General features: G+C 43.1%; 1 long non-coding RNA gene across 2 annotated transcripts; it reads right to left on the reverse strand.

Moving 5' to 3' along the window:
• Positions 1 to 1,736: 1,736 nt before the first annotated feature.
• On the reverse strand, positions 1,737 to 18,791 carry LOC128347848 (uncharacterized). 2 transcript variants are annotated; one of them, XR_008317775.1, is made up of 3 exons: positions 18,516 to 18,791; positions 15,945 to 16,002; positions 1,737 to 1,951 (listed from the first exon to the last, which is right to left on the reverse strand). It is a non-coding gene; the product is annotated as an uncharacterized LOC128347848 (long non-coding RNA). The 2 variants fall into 2 exon arrangements; XR_008317774.1 differs by lacking the exon at positions 18,516 to 18,791 and adding an exon at positions 17,285 to 17,416.
• Positions 18,792 to 18,812: the final 21 nt, after the last annotated feature.

Raw genomic sequence — 18,812 nt, forward strand, 5'->3', positions numbered from 1 at the left:
TTGAGTTTTTGTAAATTTGCTGTATTTTGGAAATTGCAATTTGCAGTGACCCATGATTAATTTAATAATGATTGTCCTATCGTCAAACAATCAAGCCTTGGCCAAGGACAAGAGCTTTGGCACGATCTAGTAAAGTTCTGTAAAGGTTAACCTCGTATTTCTTTTAATATGATGAACACATTGATATTAAAAACAGGAAAGTGATTAAATGAACAGTCAACATATCTTTGTTTGTACACTGAATCAGCATAGCCTGCTAAATCCTCATTCCCTTTCAGCTTTCTTTTCTTCAGAAGGGGCCTTTTTTGGCAATCTTGTTGTTTGGCTAATTTAGTCTTCAGACTTCAGACTATTTCATAAATATAGTAAAATGCCAACAAGCAACACAAAAGTATTTTTCAAGTGTCCTTTTTCATAGACATTTCCAACTAAAATTAAGGTAAAAATTTTGTGACATCATCAAAGGTAAATAATCAACTTATATTAAATCTTATATTTAAGATTTCTCTTTGGCCTGTTGTGAAACTATAAATGTTGCAGAGTTTAGACAGGACTGCACAACTTTGGCCCCACCTGCAGATGTTAGACTACAACTCCCATCATCCCTGGCTATTGGTGACTATAGCAAGGGATGATGGGAGTTGTAGTCCAACCATAGCTGGTGAGCCTAGCTTATGCAGCCCTATTCTATACATTTCCACAGTTTTTACCAGTTGCCAGTATCAAATACCTGAATTGCCAAACAAATGAAAGTCAATTCATGGTTTACATATTTTGGTCACCCTAGAATGTGATCAAGAACCAAGACCTAGTTTCTAGCCTCTATGCAAAGAGGCAGCTATGAGAATCCTTAAGACCTGAGAGAGTGGAGACAGTTCTTGCCTCACCTCCCCACCCTATAGCTTGTAATACAGGTTGCTGCTGTTATGTGAGCAGCAAAGGATCCTGGTTCTCAAGGCCAGATCCCACTGTTTGGATAGCAATGGGTTACCAATGGGCTCACTAAATGAGGAGTTAGATCAGGTCCATTTTTCCAGGCCTAGCCACCCGCTTGCTCATCTCTCACTACGGGTGAAGAGCAGTCCAGGGCACATCCTTTGACCGGCTATTGACCATTCATCAATGCTAGGTTTGGCCACTAGTACCAACACAATGTGCCATATAAGCACCACAAAACCCCCTAAATGGTAAATGCCTTTTTACACTGGCTGAAAAAGCATGCAAAAATGCAGCAACCACAGGATCCCGGCACACTCTAATGTCCTCTTTCAGTTTGCACTGGAAAGCACTGAGTGTCAAGGAGCCACCACCAAACATTATGTGTTTCTGGTTTCCTGTTCACTCAGCCAAATGAGTCCCTTCTCCCTTAGCTTCACGGGTGGGGAAGGGAAGGCAAGAAAAATATGATTGTAGTGCCTGACTAAAACAAGCTTCCCTCCCCAGTTACTGCATCCCCCTGTATTGCTTGTCATCGTGGCAGATTATTATTATTCTAATTTGAAAATTCTTACAAGACATTTGACTCGGCTCTGAAGAAAAAGAGCCATCTTGCTAAATGTGCTCCAGTGAGGGATCAATTGCTATAAGGTAAAGGATAACAGGATTCACTTTTGATTTCACATCAAGGAGACATGTTTCTCCACCCATCCGATGTGGTTCCTAGATGCAGATGCTGCTGGTGATGAGGCAGAACAGGGAATTTGTGAGCGACTATAACATAACATATAAAGCACGTCTTGATGTATTTATTTATTTATTTATTTATTGAATTTATATACCGCCCAATATCAACATCTCTAGGCGGTGTACAGAATTAAAACATAATATAAAATATAAAACATATAAAATTCATTAAAAAGATAAAAATCAAATAGATAAAAAGACACATTAAAATTTTAAAATTTGGTATCAGTTGAAGACCTGGGAAAATAGGTATGTCTTCAGGGTCCTCCTAAAAACAAACAGAGAAAGAGATGCTGTTATTTCAGCAGGGAGCGTGTTCCAAAGCCCTGGGGCAGCCACAGAGAAGGCCTGGTCCCAAGCTGGTGGCAACCATAACCGGACCTCTCCAGATGATCTTACTAGGCAATGGTTCACGACAGAGAAGGCACTCTCTTAAGTACCCTGGACCTAAGCTGTTAAGGGCTTTATAGGTAATAACCAGTACTTTGTATTTCATTTGGAAACATATCGGCAACCAGTGCAGTTCTTTTAGAATTGGTGTTACGTGGTCCCTTTGTGTTGTCCCAGGGACCAATCTGGCTGCCGCATTTTGTACCAATTGTAATTTCCAAACTACATACAAAGGCAGCCCCATGTAGAGTGCATTATAGTAGTCAAGCCTAGAGGTTACCAGCATATGTACCACCGTTTTAAAGTCATTTGTCTCCAGAAATGGACGTATCTGGCATATCAGCCAAAGCTGATAAAAACCCCTCCTGGCCACAGCCTCAACCTGAGAAACCAGGGAGAGTTTGGTATCCAGGAGCACCCCCAGACTACGAATCTGATCTTTTAGTGGGAGTGTAAGCCCATCCAGAACAGGCAGATCTAAACCATCTGATGTAGACCACAAAATTAGAGTTACTGCTAGTCATGCTGATCAGCTCAGAAATAATGGGCTCATAATACAAACGTTCACTTTTTGTAATACTCTTTCAGAATACAATCCGGGCACCTTTTCCCTAAAACCCTTCCTCAGTTCATAATAACATGACCTATTTCAAACTGACATCCTGCCATTTCATGCATGCATTCATTCATTCATTTTGGCATCCCACTTTTCAGCTCTCAAAGTGGCTTACAATTTAAATAATAATTAAAAGGTGCAATGTATTGGGTAGAGGTATTTATAGGAGGAGTCTGCTGCAGATGAACTCAGGGGCTGGTTGATATTAAAAGACCACAGAAGCAGCCCCTCAGTTGCTCTGCAGAGCCTTTTGTTTCTGCATGGATGGTTTTTATCCAGGGGCGTAACTACCATTAGGCAAGGGGAGGCAGTCGTCTTGGGGCCCCACAGCTTCGAGGGCCCCCCCAGAGGCACGTCACATGACTCCCCACCTGCCCATGTTGCACCCCCTATGAATTATGTTGAGTCTCTTGGAGATCGGCAGGAGCAGAGAGTAAAAAAACTAGATTCAATGTGAACTAGATATTCACTATATTCATAATGGGGCTGTGAGTGTGAGTGCACGATCTATTGTGAAGTGTGTTTGTGTGTGTGTATCCACGAGGGGCCCATTTTAAAATCTTGTCTCTGGGCCCCCTCCAACCTTGCTACGCCCCTGTTTTTATCAGTCTAGCCTGGGAAAGTCAGTGGGTCCTGGCACATGCACAGAACATGCTTTATTATTTTAGCCGCTTACCCCTGCTAACTGGACAAAGAGGCACCTGTTAACATGGTGATTCTCTTTATTTAGCAGGGAGAGAGTAACTGGACCTATCCACCCCGCCCCCCCCAGCAGTACCTCCAGTGACAGGGCTTTAGATGATAGTGTCTGTCATGTTTCTTTTTAGATTGTGAGCCCTTTGGGGACAGAGATCCATCTTACTTATTTGTTTCTCTATGTAAACCGCTTTGGAACCTTTTGTTGAAAAGCGGTATATACATATTTGTTGTTGTTACTGGGTCTTGATTAAAAACTGTCCTTCCTGCCTGATAGCTAGCTACCTCTTATTCCAGTCTTGATATCTCTATTCCCGAATCAAGCACTGTAGCTAGGGATGATGGGAGTTGTAGTTCAACAACAGCTGGAGAGCCTAAGATTGTAATCTTCAGTATGCTTACTAAAAGTAAGTTCCATTGAACTCAGTGGACCTTCCCTTCAAGTAACACGTATAAGAGAGGGCATCTGTCATGATCGACCCTGACCCTGGTCTGGTGACCAGTGACTGAAGAGGACAGTCAGGACTCACTCCTTGCTGAAATAAAAGCCTCTCCATCACCTGACAACTTTTTAAAAAGTGTCTAAAGACTTGGGTTTTTTCCACCCAAGCTTTTTAACTGGACTGTGATTTTAACTTGTTTTAAGGTTTCTATTTTTAATCCATTTTACATTGTTGTAAACCGCCGTTGTTGTAAACAGCAGAGACGGATGTCAGGGGCAGTATACAAATCTGAAAAATAAATACATAAAATAAGCAAATGAGGGAGACCCTGCATCCTTGGCTGAAGCCATTCCAGCTATCCAGCCATTCTTCAGGACTGCTATGGAGCTGGCCTTGCCGCTGATGCAGACCCTGCTCTCTGGAGGCAGCAGGCCTCCAGTGCCACTGCTGCTTTGGTGATGCCAAAGGCTCATAAGGAACATAACATAAGACGCTGCCATATACTGAGTCAGACCATAGGTCCATCTCGCTCCATATTGTCTACACAGACTGGCTTCTCCAAGGTTGCAGGCAGGAATTTCTCAGCCCTATTTTGTAGATGCCAGGGAGGGAACATGGAACCTAGATGCTCTTCCCAGAACATCCTCATCCCCTAAGGGGAATATCAGTGCTCAGACAGCAAATCTCCCATTCATATGCAACCAGGGCAGACCCTGCTTAGCTAAGGGGACAGGTCATGCTTGCTACCACCAGACCAACTCTCTTCCCAGCTCTTTTGTAGAGAACAGCAAGAAAATGGCCTTTTTAAAAAGGCAGATGTTTACAGAGCAACAGCAGTGTTGGAGGCCTGCTGCCTGGCGGGGCAAAGTCTGCAGCAGTGGTAAAGCCAGCTCAGTGGTGGCCCTGAAGAGTAGCTGTTGGGAAGAGAAGGGTTGGTGGCAGCAGCTGCAGCAGGGCCAGCACCAGAGACCTCTAATAGAGGCACACCTGAAAGAGTGGCCGGAACAGGCACACTGGCAGCAGCTGCAGGGCCAGTGCAGTGGCATGGCCCTGAACACAGAGCATCTGCTGGGCCAGAGAAGCAGGACTGGCACAGCTGGAGGGACAGAGTGGTGATGGCCGGCAGCTGCAATGGAAATGGCTGATAACCTGGAGCAGAGAGTTCTTTTAAGCAGCAAAGTAAAAGGGGTGCTTCCAATTGGGATAGGTAAAATACCGGATCTATGCCAACCTGATACCAATTCCAAAATTGTTGGGAGGCCATATCGGCCTCCCCAATACATATTTTTAAGAATCATTATTGGATCGGCATTGACCCAATATTTTTAGTGGTGCACAGGCCTAATAGTAGTAGTAGCAGTCACTGTCGTTGTCATCATGCAGCCCAGTCCTATGCATGTTGAGGTCCATCACACTTCTTCTTGAGTTAGAGCACTGCATCAGGTTGCAGTTTTAATCCTAGTGGGACCAGAATCCCTCCAAGGAATGTTGGGTAAACACAACTTGAGAGAAAGGCAAAGAATCAGATGTGTGCTGGTATAACAGCAGGAGCCCCTCCAAGCTGTTTGAAGCCAAAGTTGGTCTTATGAAATGTAGCTCTGGAGGCTCTCCAAATCACCCAGATTATCTCTCTCCCTTTCTCATTCGTACATTTTGAATATTAAGGATGAATTTCCAACCTGAAATAGAACAGACTTTAAAGCAAGTCAAGCATTAATCCAAGGATGGAAAGAACAGGTGCATCCTGCTTCTGGGCTTAGACCCAAAATCTGCTTTTCATCCTTCACACTTGATGATAAGAATGAATGAAGACACCAAGATGTTCCAGTTCATGTGCTAGAACCAGAGGACAAAGGTACAACTAATTATACACCAAAGCACAGCACAGAAGTCTTCTGTAAACATTGGATTTGCATACTAGATCCAGATGAGGCTTTCATCCCCTCATCATTTCTGTCCTGACTTCCCTGAGGCCCATATCACCTTAAGATGAGCTTCTTTGGCAAGAAAAGAAATCACAGACAACATAACCTTAATGAGCTCCTAGAACAAGTGGAATGAATGTGGATGTTTGCTCTTTTATGTATTGGCAGTCAAAGCAGACTTCACATTATGTAAATATATCAATCTTCTTACCAGTTGATTTGCATAGAGAAACGCACATGTGCATATCAATACAAATCACAAGGCTCTTGATTTCCATACTGGTTGATATTATGTTGAGGCATCCCCAAGCGTGTGCTAGGAAAGCGCCTGGTAAATTATGAAAGTTTAATGCAGTGCAGGATGGAGCAAACATAAATGCATTTCTTTATCCTCATTACTCATAAATTAATGAGGTAATAAATAATATCACCAGGGAGCCATACAATTGCTTAACTAGCATTAAGTGCTTTAACACAGGTTCAGCCTTTTCTAAAGCATTTGAACAAACAGCGGGGGGCAGGGGAACCTCTGGGCAGGCATCACAGTCTTTCTATGCTCTGTGTAACACCCAGCATTCTGCTAGTGCAAAATCAAAGTTAAAAATCATAGAATATTAGAGTTGGGAGGGACTTTGGAGGTCTTCGTCCAACCCCCTGCTCTGTGCAGAAAACTGCTAGAGCATCCCATAGTTGGTTGTCCTAGCCTCTGTTGGAAAACTGAAGGAGAGCCCACCACTGCACACGGCCATCTATTCCATGGCTGAGCAACGTTTTCAGTTTGGAAATTCTTCCTAATGTGAACATACTGGGCAAAACCAAAAACCATCCCAACTTCATATATACACTGTTGGGGGCTGAGCTGTCAGTGACTGACCAGGAGAGAGATCTTGGGGTCGTGGTGGACAGCTCTTTGAAAGTGTCGACTCAATGTGCGGCAGCTGTGAAAAAGGCCAATTCCATGCTAGGCATCATTAGGAAGGGGACTGAAAATAAGAATGCTAATATTATAATGCCCTTATACAAATCTATGGTGCGGCCACATCTGGAGTACTAATGCAGTTCTGGTTACTGTATCGTAAGAAGGATATTGTAGATCTGGAAAAGGTGCAGAAGAGGGCAACCAAGATGATCAGGGGCCTGGAGCACCTTTCTTATGAGGCAAGGCTACAGCATCTGGAGCTTTTTAGTTTGGAAAAGAGGCAACTATGGGGAGACATGATAGAGGTGTATAAAATTATGGATGGAGAGAGAGGACAGAGAGAAATTTTTCTTCCACTCTCACAACACTAGAACCAGGGGTCATTCCATTATTATCAGCCAGTATTATCTAGAGAATTATACGGCATCTTTTAAAAGAATGACAGCATATGCACATTAACAAGATGACTAGCTGAACCCGCACAGAGCTTCTGAGCGATAGTTTACATACTTTTTGGAGTATGTTGTGAGAATTTGGTTGGTTGTTCAGTTGTCTCTTTATTTTCCAATGTGTCTTCATTGTCTTTTTGCAGTTTTTTCTGTGCTTCAGTGCACTTTGTTTTTGGATGGTTGTGGGGACGGGGGTGGGGGGGTGTTTCAAGTATTCGGTCTGGAGTTTTTTGTCCCTGCTGTTTTGGGGGGGGGGGTTTCTCCCCCTCTTAGGTTTTTTTGGTTTGGGTTTTGGTATGTCTTTGCCTGTCAGTGTATAGTCATTTTGTGGTTGCTTTGCTGTTGTTCAGGTAGTAGCTAGTTATTATTTATTTTTGTGGCAAGTGTGGGTACTGTTGACCCTCTAATTTTTATTATTTATTATAATTATTATAATTATATTATTATTATTATTTATTATTATTATTATTATTATTAGTGCTGGTCAGACTGGCTACTGTTGTCCCTCACAGTCCAGTGTTTTGGTTCCCATCCCCCTCACCTCTTGCCCCAATGTCTCGCTTTTCATCGCACCCTCCTCTTGCCCCGTATCACCCCTTCCATCCCCCCCCACCTCTTGCCCCAGTGTTGTCCCTAAAAGCCTCCTGGTTGTTGTTTTTAAGTATGTCATTTTTTTAAGGTGGGCAGGTCAGCTGCTGTAGATTCACACAGTACTACCTATTGCCCCATTGCCTTTGCCCCCCCCCCCGGCCCAGTGTCTCCCCTTCCATCCCCCTCACTTCTTGCCTTAAAAGCCCCCCCCCATTTTTATTTGTTTTTTGGGGGTGGGCCGGTCAGCTGCTGTAGAATCACACTACTTCCCCCCCTTCACTTGCCTTCCCCCTCTTCCTCTTGTCCCATTGTCTGGCTAGCCCCCTCCTTGCCCCAGTGTCTCCTTTTCCATCCCCCCATCTCTTGCCCCAGTGTTGTCTCTAAAAGCCCCCAGGTTTTTTTGGTGTTTTTTTTAATTTGTTAGGCTGGACAGCTGCTGTGGAATCACACAGTACATCTTACCCCTTCCCCACCTCTTGCCCCAGTACTGGTCCTAGAAGTCCCTCAGTTTTATTTCATTTTTTTAATGTTGAGTGTGGCTACTTTTGGCCCTCTTTTTTTCTACCCAGTAATTGGGGGGGGGGGGATCTGGTGTTTGTTTTTCCTCACAGTCTGGCTCTCTTTTGCTTTTTCCCCCAGCAGCCCTTCAATTTCCTGCCCTCTTTTATTTTATTTTATTTACCATGGTCCCTTTTTCTTTGTCAGTGTCTACATTCTCCTTGCATTTCTTCAAGTGTCCCTCAGTCTCCATCTCTACTATCTCTAGCCGATTCAGTGGGAGGCCAACCGTTGAGTAACTGCCCGTTTATTCTTGCGCCTGTTAACCGTTGCCTCTGTACGTGTCCCCCTACTGGCTCCCTTTCACGCCCATTCCCGCTCCAGGCCCTTGAGGTTTTTTTTCTTTTCCCCTTGTGCGGCCTTACCTTCTGTGCTCTGTCCCTACGGCTCTGCCTTGCTCCGCTGTCCCCCGATCCGTTGCAGCCGGGTCCTGCGCCTCTCTCTTGCCCCAGCCAGGGTCCTCCAGCTCTGCCTTACTGAAGGCTGGACCTCACCCGGCCTCTCTGCCACCTTGCTGCTGCTGGGTCCAGCCAGGGACATTCTGCCTTGCCGCAGCCGGGCCTGCCTTTTAGTGCAGGCGAGCTGCTGGTGTCTCCCCGGCTGGGCCCCTTCCACCTCTGGCCTCCCCGGCTATGTCCGCTGCCACCTCTGATCGGGCCCGCCGCCTGCCCTCGCGGCCAGGCCCCCTTCTACCTCTGGCCTCCCTGGCCATGTCCGCACCGCCGCCTCTGATCGGGCCCGCCGCCGCCACTTGCCCTCGGGGCCTGGCCCCCTTTCAACTCTGGCCTACCCGGCCCTGCCCGCCACTGCTGCCCCTGCCATGCCCTCACCGCTTGCCCTCACCACTTGCCCTCTGGCCTCCTGGGTGTGCTGGCGCCCAGCCAATCAGATGGCTTGCATACCCAGGAGAAATATATATATATATTGCTACTCCTAGTAGCAGTGTCCATGGCACATTCTCAGTCTCATTCACCAATATTGCATGCTGTCAGTAGGACATTTTCAAACACACACACATCTGTAAAAATATCAACGTTGATTTTCATGGTATGTGGTAGTCAGTTGAAAATATTGCCTGTGTCGGATCTCAGTCTGTGGTCAGTCAATCATTTGTATCCACTGAAAGGTTTGTTTATTGTTGAATACAATTTGCCCTATTCAGGGGATGCCAACCTTTTTATCAGTCAGTGTACCAATGGAGTGAAAGGTTTAATACTATTATGTGTTAAAATAAGAGGCAATTCAGAATTATTTAGAATTTCAAGCAGTGTCCTGGCTCTTTATTTATTTACTGGTACCTCAATCCTAAGTCTATTTCGTTCAAAGTGAGTCTCATTGACTTCAATGGAATTTATATCTGCGTAAGAACTACCCTGTAAGAGAGCTATGTTTTGATGAGAGCAATAGCCTGTCTTGGTATGGGCTAATTCTGCAACCTCAGAAACTCTTAATCCGTATTAATTTCAGGGTTAACAAACAAAGATTCTAGGGTGTGGAGAAACAAAAACTTTGTGTTCAAGAAAGAGAACAAAAGCAGAGCTTGATTTACCCTTTATGGGACCAGTAAGTCTGCTTCCTGCTGCTCTCTATTGGTTACAGATCCACTGGTCCAACATAAATGTTTTCCAAGGTTATTATTAATTAAAATAAATTGCACAATGTTGTAAAAATATAGAAACATTAGGAGTATTTGAATCTTACAAACACAATTCCTCACTAGTACAAGTGCTCTCTGTTCTGAAAAATAAATTCTGGTGTTTCTGGGAGCAATCCATGAACGGTTAGTGCTGTGTGACCTCCATTTATTCAACTGTGTAATTTATGGTACAAAGGCATGCTATCTCCTCTTGGTGCTACACTTTAGCTTTGGAAATCCTTGATTCATAACCAGCTCTAGGTTTGAGAGGGTCCTTAGTAAAGAGCCCTCTGATGGTCCCCTCTAAAGTTCGACTGGTGGGGCTAAACCTTGGCACATTCAGGACTGAAAGGGATCTATTGCCATAAGTGGCAGCAGTGAAGTTCCTCTTCCGTGCTCCTCATTCCTTACCACAGTACTGATGAGGCTAAAGGGGATGCAAAGGAGTTGTACTCCGTTACCCTCATGTCTCTCCCCTTCCCTTCTGAAATGGGGCTCAGGTTTGGGAATGGAAGGGAGGAGAGACAGGAGGAAACCCTGGCAATGATGGAGTGCAACTCTGGAACAGAGGTGGAACAAAGGAGCATAGGAAGCTGCCTTATGCAGAGTCAGATCATTAAAGTTTTTTTAATTTAAAAAAGCCCATTAAAATTCAATGGATTAGCTGATCTGCTTCAAAATAAATGCACAGAGTCCTGATAACCTGTCATACAAATGTGCCAAATTTCAGGATGCTAGGCCAAACTGCTCTGTAAATATGAAAGGGGCCCTCTTCTCCCATGGGGAAAATCATGGGGCCCTCTAGAAGAGTGGGCACACAGACCTGGGCCCCCAGGTCCATGTCTATGGTACCACTACACTACAGCTCTCAGGCCAGGAAGGGAGAGGAGGCAGTGATGGGGCAGAGGGCAGGCATTAGCAGTGGACCCTACTGTTGTTCTGGGGCCCAGCAACTGCCCCAGGCTGCCACATGCTGATGCCAGGACTGTCTTTAATTCAGAGATCTTCCAAAGAACTAACTAGAGGATGAGTTCAGAAGACCACTAGTACATGATGAAGCTATAATTGTGGCACTGTGATTTTAACACTTCAGTGGGCGGGTGGGTGAGTGGGCGGATAGGTCAGCAGGACAAGCCAAATTCACATAGTGTTTCAATTCACTTACTTGCACATTTAACTGCTCTCACAGTCTGCATAAGCCATCAGTGCAACACTGAGGGAGGGGAACTAATAGAACCTTACAAGAATATAGTGCCCTCTAAAAGCTGGTCTTGGGGTACTTGCCTTTTTCTAAATGAGGATCTTCATCTCCACTTTGGAAGGAAAATGGTCCATGTGGAGAATTTGATATATTGTCATTGTTTGTGTTTGATATGGCCTTAGGATAGAGGTTTGGGCATAGCAACAGTTGCTAAGGGAAGGGAGAACCTTTATGGTTATGGAGGCTATAGTTCTGGCAGCTTGCTGTTGTTCTAAGGAGGAAAAACAGCTAGCGATGGACAGTTGGTCTCTTGGCAATTGGCCTGAGATAGTTGAGGTTCTGCTGAAGAGGAGCTGAGAGGTGAAGACTGGCTGAAGAAGGTGATAGATCAATTAGGTGACAAAGGAAAGGGAGGGTGGAGGGAAAGCTAGAGCTGAAATAAGGGAAGCAAGTTGTTCTAATAAGAACTAATCAGCCTACTTTCCTTTCACTGTCTGGTCCTGATCCCTGCGGAGTTACTAAAAGCAGATCTCAATTGGTGGACCCCAGTTTTGGCAAATCTCTTCCCCTATATCGATCGGGTAGGTTGCATACCGGAAGAATGGAATACAGCTGTTATTGTCCCTATTTATAAAGAATGGTCAGCACTCCAATCCATCTAATTATCGCCCAATACGCTTGTTGAGCATAGTTAACAAAGTGTATGCTAGACATCTTTGTAACAAGCTTGTTGATTGGATGGAGCAAGAAAACATCCTTATAGACAAACAGGCTGGCTTTCAATTTAGCTGATCTACACTGGATCAGACCCTGGTTCTAAGACACTTAGCAGAAAAGTATACGAACTATTCCTCTTCCTTATATGCGGCATTTATTGATTTCAAAGCTGCTTTTGATTCTATCTCTAGATCTCAACTCTGGAGCAAATTGGCCAATACCTCTATGGACCTACAATTACTTTTCCTCATCTGTATACTATACAAAAACACCTTATTGAGAGTAAGGTATAATAGCAAAGCCCATTTGTCTGAACCTTCTGCTACACAGAAGGGGGTTAAGCAAGAATGCATTTTAGCTCCCTTTTTGTTCAATTTTTACATTAATTCCTTAATCCCCCTCTTAGATAACCCTGACATCCATCAGCCTAAGTTAGCTGGAAGACCCATCTCGATTTTACTTTATGCCGATGATGCAGCTATATTATCAAGAATGCTAGTTGGTATGAGGAGGGTGCTACAAAAACTCACAGTTTTGTGAAGATGAGTTGCTAGTTATAAATACACAAAGGACCAAGGTCATGGTATTTGTCAAGAGACCAAAATAACATAAATGGCAGATGGATAGGTGCAGGGTTGAGCAGGTTAAGACCTATAAGCACCTAGGTCTAGTTTTTCATGCAAAAGATTCATGGGGCCCACAATGTGAATATGCAGCAGCAAGTGGGGGGGGGACATTACATGTGGGGGGGACACACAAATGGGGGACATTACATTCCTGTGGCTGTTAGGGTGTATCAGGCAAAAATACTGGCACAAATGCTGTACAGGGTTGAGATTTGTCCCACTTGTAATTTTAAGCCCTTGGAAGTGGTTCAATCTGGACTCCTTTGTGCCATTTTTCAAGTCCCAAGATATGTATTGAATGCTATCTTGCGTTTAGAAACAGGGGTGACCAGAGTTGCGGCACAGGCGTGGCTTCGTACATTTAGCTACTGGCTTAAATTATATACCTGCCCCAGGGCCTTCCCCCGCTTGGTTCTGAAAGATGAGTTTCACTCATCCTAGTGCAAGAGCCTTTATGACAATTTGGGCAGATATGGCTTCTCACCGCAATATTTATTAACATTGGGTCATGATCCCCCACCGTACATTAAGGTCATCTGAGGAGGTCTGTCTCCAGTTAGCACCAGTTCGTCTGGTGGCGACTCAGAGGCGGGCGTTCTCTGTAGCTGCTCCTGGACTGTGGAATGCACTCCCGGCAGACATCTGTAATTTGAGTTCATTACTGTCTTTCAGGAGAGCCCTTAAAACCTATCTGTTTGGCCTGGCCTTCCAGGGTTTTTAAATGACTGTAAACTGTTTTAAATTGTTTTAAATGATTGCCCTGGTTTTCCAGAGTTTTTAGTTGTTTGTATGTTTAATTGGTTTTATTCTGTTTTTATAGTTTTGATTTTAATTGTTAACTGGGTTTAATTGGTTTTTTTTCTGTTGTAAACCACCCTGAGCCATTTTGGAAGGGTGGTATATAAATCGAATGAATAAATAAATAAATAAATAAAGCTGCCAACGAAATTATTGAACAGCGTGTGGCAGATATAGAAAAGCAATTAGATTTAAGTCTGGTTATCACCAGTAGTAGTTTAGATGGATTTTCAAACTGCGCCGAGCCACCTGTATACCTCACACACTGGACCACCTTAAATCAGAGGAGACCTTTCTCGCTGGCATAGTTTAATGCCTTGACTTCTGCCAGTTATGCCCATGTGGTTCGGGTGTCACTGAGTCTCTTACATGTTCTTTTACACTGTGCCTACTATAGGGACATTCATAGTATCTGGATCAAAACATTATTTAAACATAGGCCTGGTCAATCAGAAGAGTATTACATCTCCTATCTTTTGGTGGATCAACATGCAGTTGTCATAGAGGTGACAGCAAGATTCTGTGTGGCAGCCTCTAAACAGAGAGGAGCAATTGATTAGTTGTAACTGAGATTTTTGTATATACTGATGTTTTGTTACTTAGTTTTATTGCTTTGGTTTGGTTTGATGCTGATTTATATTTTGGTGTGTATGTTGACTGGTCACTGACCTTTCACTGTCTCTACAACTGGACTAAATTTGGTTCAGATTGAGGTCTACAAGTTAGATCTGTTGCACCTCAAATGTTCACGCATCTGCCATCTTGGGTCGGGGTGAATGACCTTACAAACTACACCACTGAGATATCCCTTGTGTCACTCACTGCAGCTGTACCAATTTGGTTCAAATGGGTTAGACAGTCCACAAATTAGCCACAAATTAGACAGTCCACAAATTGTGCCTCAGACATCCATGCGACCACCGTCTTGGATTGGGGTGGATGACATCTTCATAAACTACACTGTTGAGGTTCTCCTATGTGTCCCTACTGCTGTACCAAATCTGATTCAAATTGGTTAAGCAGTCTACAAGTTAGCCCACTTGTGCCTCACAAGTGTACATGTCCACCATCTTGAATTGGGGTGGATGACATAATAACAAACTATGCCATTTAGGTGTCCCTAAGTGTCACTCACTGCAGTTGTACCCAATTTGGTTCAAAAGGGGTTAGGGAGTCCACAAATTATCCCACTTGCACTTCAGATGTTCACACAGCCACCATTTTGAATTGGAGTGAATGATATCACACACAATGCCATTAGGGCATCCCTATGTGTTCCTACAGCTGTAGCAAATTTGGTGCAAATTGGTTAGGCAGTTCACAAGTTAGCCCACTTGCACATCAAATGTTTATGCATCCGCCATCTTGGATCGAGGTGGATGACATCATCACAAACTATGCCATTGAGGTGTCCCTATGTGTCCCTACAACTGTACCTGATTTGGTTCATATTGGTCCAGGCGTTGTGAAGTTGATGGCGGGGGGGGGGGGGCGCAGACATACACACAGAATACCAGGTGATCTCATAAGCTTACTGGAAAGTAGGCTAACAATTGGGAGTCAAGAAAAAAATTCTGTGACAGCTTTAGCAGCTGTTTCCAGAGAAAATTTCAACTACTCTATATTTCCTGTTTCTATTTAGAAATAATAATGGAAATAATATTTCTATTTCTTGTCAGCAGAGAAAAAGGCAACTGTATCTGAAGAATTTCAGGGTCTAGTCATCTCTGTGAGAAAAGTGCCTAGTTCAAACAGGTCTTCCAATGCAGCCAAAAAACACTGACTGAGTTAATAGAAGCCACAAGCAAAATATATGTGTTCACTGGGGAAGGCGCATTAGAAAAGGGAAAATTATTTAGGGGAGTATTTTAACCAGAAGTGATGGCCATTCCTTCTTTAATCAGGATATATAAATTCAAAATTACAGCACCTGATTTTCACTAGAATTTGTAAAAGGTTTAATAGAATTTTGTAAGGAGAAATGTAGCCTTTTAGCAAATACCATATCTACCTCAATCCAAGACTATGTTGTTTTCAAGTTCTTTGCCATTTGAATTTCAGATGATTCCCCCAATTTCTGAGTCCCCTTCCTTTTGGGTAAAGACAAGTATACCCTGCATTTAACCTCTATTTTAAAGGGAGTTATCTGAAATTCAGAGTCTAAATTCATATTTGGAAAAATATGGTAATTTTTTAATCTATGGTTGAAAACTCCTGGACAAATTATTTCCACATCTAATGCTTGTACCATCCTATCAAAGGAAGATATGGAGATTCAAATAGCCTTGGAATTTTATAGATATGTTAGAATATTAATTGAGGCATTGAGTTTTTTGGTTTACTGGAGAGTTTAACTTCAAGGTTAACCAAGGTGGATTCAGTCAGAGGCGAAAACATTTTTTGCACAATGAACGGTTGCTCAACTGAGGCCTTACTTGATTGTGGGCCGGTTCACACCCACAATTTACATGCAAGGAGGACATGCAGAAAGAACATCACTAAAGGACATGCTGATACGATCTCAGCATGTCCTCTAATCACATGTGAGCGGTGTTCGTTTGAATTGGAACTTTTCGCTGTTGAGAGATGTTGGGAAAATTAAACAATATGATATCACAGTACTGAACATTCTGAACCTTTTGTCCATTGCTTTTGGTCAACCGAAAAAGATCAAGATGGAGAATCAGAATACTTACATTCAATTACTTTTCTGCATCCTTCAGAATTTTGCCTTACCATCAGCATTTTTTCCATCTGTAGAACAGAAATAATGACACTTGCTAGTGCAAAGAGAAATCATCAACAAACTTAATGGTTTTCCCAGCAGTATTTTCATTGCAGCATTTTTCTTAGTCACTAGAGCCTCCATTCCCTGATCCGCTTTACTGTCCCATACATATTTCAGTGTACTTTTTGTAACCAACTAGGATTATGAGCTTGTTCACACATACTGATAGCAGATACTTTGTACAAAGAAACATAATGTTCATGTAATGTTCATACATGACATTCAGGGTAGTTCATGGTTAAATTTTCAGTTTAAATCTCGTTCAGCCTTCTGGATTATTCCTAGGGATTACAGGAGTCATATCTCTCTCAAGGGTCAACATAATCTTTCAGATATCAGCTTTTCGAATTGGCCTCATTGAACTTGTCAGGCAACATAGGTTCACATGAACCATAATTAAGATAGCATAATTATAATTCACTCCTCCCCAATACCCTTACTACTCCACATTTTTATTTACAAAGTCCAAGAGCTACATAAGATCCTTTCTTTTAACTGAAGACTGGGATGAGTTTTATGAAAGTTTTATAAAACTGGGATGAGTTTTATTTGAACTATAAATAAATACATACATGCATACATGCATACATGCATACATACAGGAATTGCACTTGAAATCTTCATGCAATGCATGTGAGATATGGTCCCATAGTTCAGTGGTAGTCATAAGCTATGATTTTGTGTTTCTTTCATTAAAGCACTTTTTGACCCTGTGCCTTTGTGTACTGGGCATCAGAGCATTAAAAAAAATATTAAATAATGTACATAAATCAGGATTCCATCTCCCTACCCAGATCCACTATTCAGCAGTCTACCATTGTTGAGAATTTGTACTTGAAATTAGGCCACCCAGAAAGGACTGAAAGCACTTTTCATATTTCTACACCGCCTGATATGTACATCTCTAGTTATGTTAGTATACTGTTCACTGTCCTGCCTAACAGCATCCCTGCTTGAACTAACAGACATTATTCCAGAGGTGATGTTGGGAACATTAAGGCTTATGATATTGGGGGGCATCAGCATCCATGCTGAGGCCATCATACCAAGTTAATTTCAGGATTTCATGTATGCCATGACAAACATGGGCCTGCCTCAAATGTTATCTAGCTTAACACATGTGGCAGGGCATATGCACAATATATGGTCTTCTGTTCTGGATGGGTAGAGGATGATCTGTGGGTGATAGAGCCCCAAATGATCTCTCTATCTTGGTCTCTACTAGCTTGGGTTTAGGCTAGAGATTACCTCAAAACTCTGAAGAGGTGGAGGATCTATTTGAATGGTCCATTGTTAAAGGCTTATGGACCTGGATAGATCTCTGATGTCTCTTGCAGATTACCAGCTGGTATGGTTGCTAATCTTGTCAGCACCCTGGTTAACCTCTGTGATGCAGAGATGATTCAGATTCAGATTAAGTTTATTATGGACCGAGCCCAGAAAAGAAACAGAAACAAGGAAAAAATGCAGACTTACAGAAAAACCAATATAGCTTACATCACCTCCATTTACAATATTACGGATACACTAAATCAATACTCAGAGACCAACACTTCCCCAGGGAATCAAATTACAGATTTAACCATCTGATTCCTAATGGAGATGGCCCTGGAGCAAAATTTTGCAACATTAAGACTAATGTCCGTGTTGGAGTCTGAAAGAAGGAGAGAGGTATAACATTGATCTGACCTGCCTGGAAATTTCTTCAAAATTGGGATTATAAAAAGAAAACAAATGTCCATATAAAACTGGCAATATAATATCACATGGCCCACAGTTTCAATCTCTCCCATCTGGCAGGGACAAGTCCAATCTGCATAAGGAATCTGGAGGTATCTCTCCTCCAGTACAGCTGATGGCAGCACATTAAGCCGGGCTAAGACGAAAGCTCTCTGGTTCTTTGATGTTACAAGATTGCAAAGATATTTTGCTGGGGATAAATCTTTACTAAGGTTTCCAAGCTCCAAACAATGGGAGACCAGATTCCTGTCCTTTGCAAATCCAGGTCCCAAATATGTTGTTTGATAGTCTCCTTTGCTTTAGAATAGCCCAGAGACAGCAGGGCTGAGGGAGAGGTTCTGCAACTCTGTAGTTTCTCCTCTAAAACACTCATTCAACCTGAATAAAAGCTGTCAACCAGGGTTAGGGGCCAGTCCCATAGGGCAAGACATTGGTTTGGGTCAGAAATTGCTCTCAAATAGGCAAGGCCTTTCAGGGATCAGTTCTATATAGAACAACTACATACATTTAAAATCTTTTTTGGATCAGTAATACATCCTATTTTGTGTTGTGTTTACTTTGACTTCTTGAGGAGAGTACAATGGCAAGGAAATTTGATATTTTTAGTTATTCAGAGGAACAGATTGATAAATTACTAGATGAATCCTCTTTCCGATGGCACAAGGAACATACTAATTATGATGGCAGTTGGAATAAATACCAAAGACTTTGTAGCAAAGTTATGAAAATCCAAACTCACTCTGGGGCATTGAGTGATTATTGCAAGGCTGAGGTGCAGTGGGAAAGTAACTTGCCTAGGGAGCAAGAGGTTGCTGGTTTGAATCCCCGCTGGTATGTTTCCCAGACTATGGGAAACACCTATATCAGGCGGCAGCGATATAGGAAGATGCTGAAAGGCAGGCGCGTAACAATGATAGGGCAAGGGGAGACAGTTGTCTGGGGGCCCCACTGCCTGGAGGGGCCCCCCAGAGGCACCTCACGTGACTCCCCATTGCCCCCTGCCCAGCCCCAAGGCTCCTCAGCCACTTGCCCTGTT

This window comes from Hemicordylus capensis, chromosome 2 (assembly GCF_027244095.1).
Source record: "Hemicordylus capensis ecotype Gifberg chromosome 2, rHemCap1.1.pri, whole genome shotgun sequence".
Classification (NCBI taxonomy): domain Eukaryota; kingdom Metazoa; phylum Chordata; class Lepidosauria; order Squamata; family Cordylidae; genus Hemicordylus; species Hemicordylus capensis.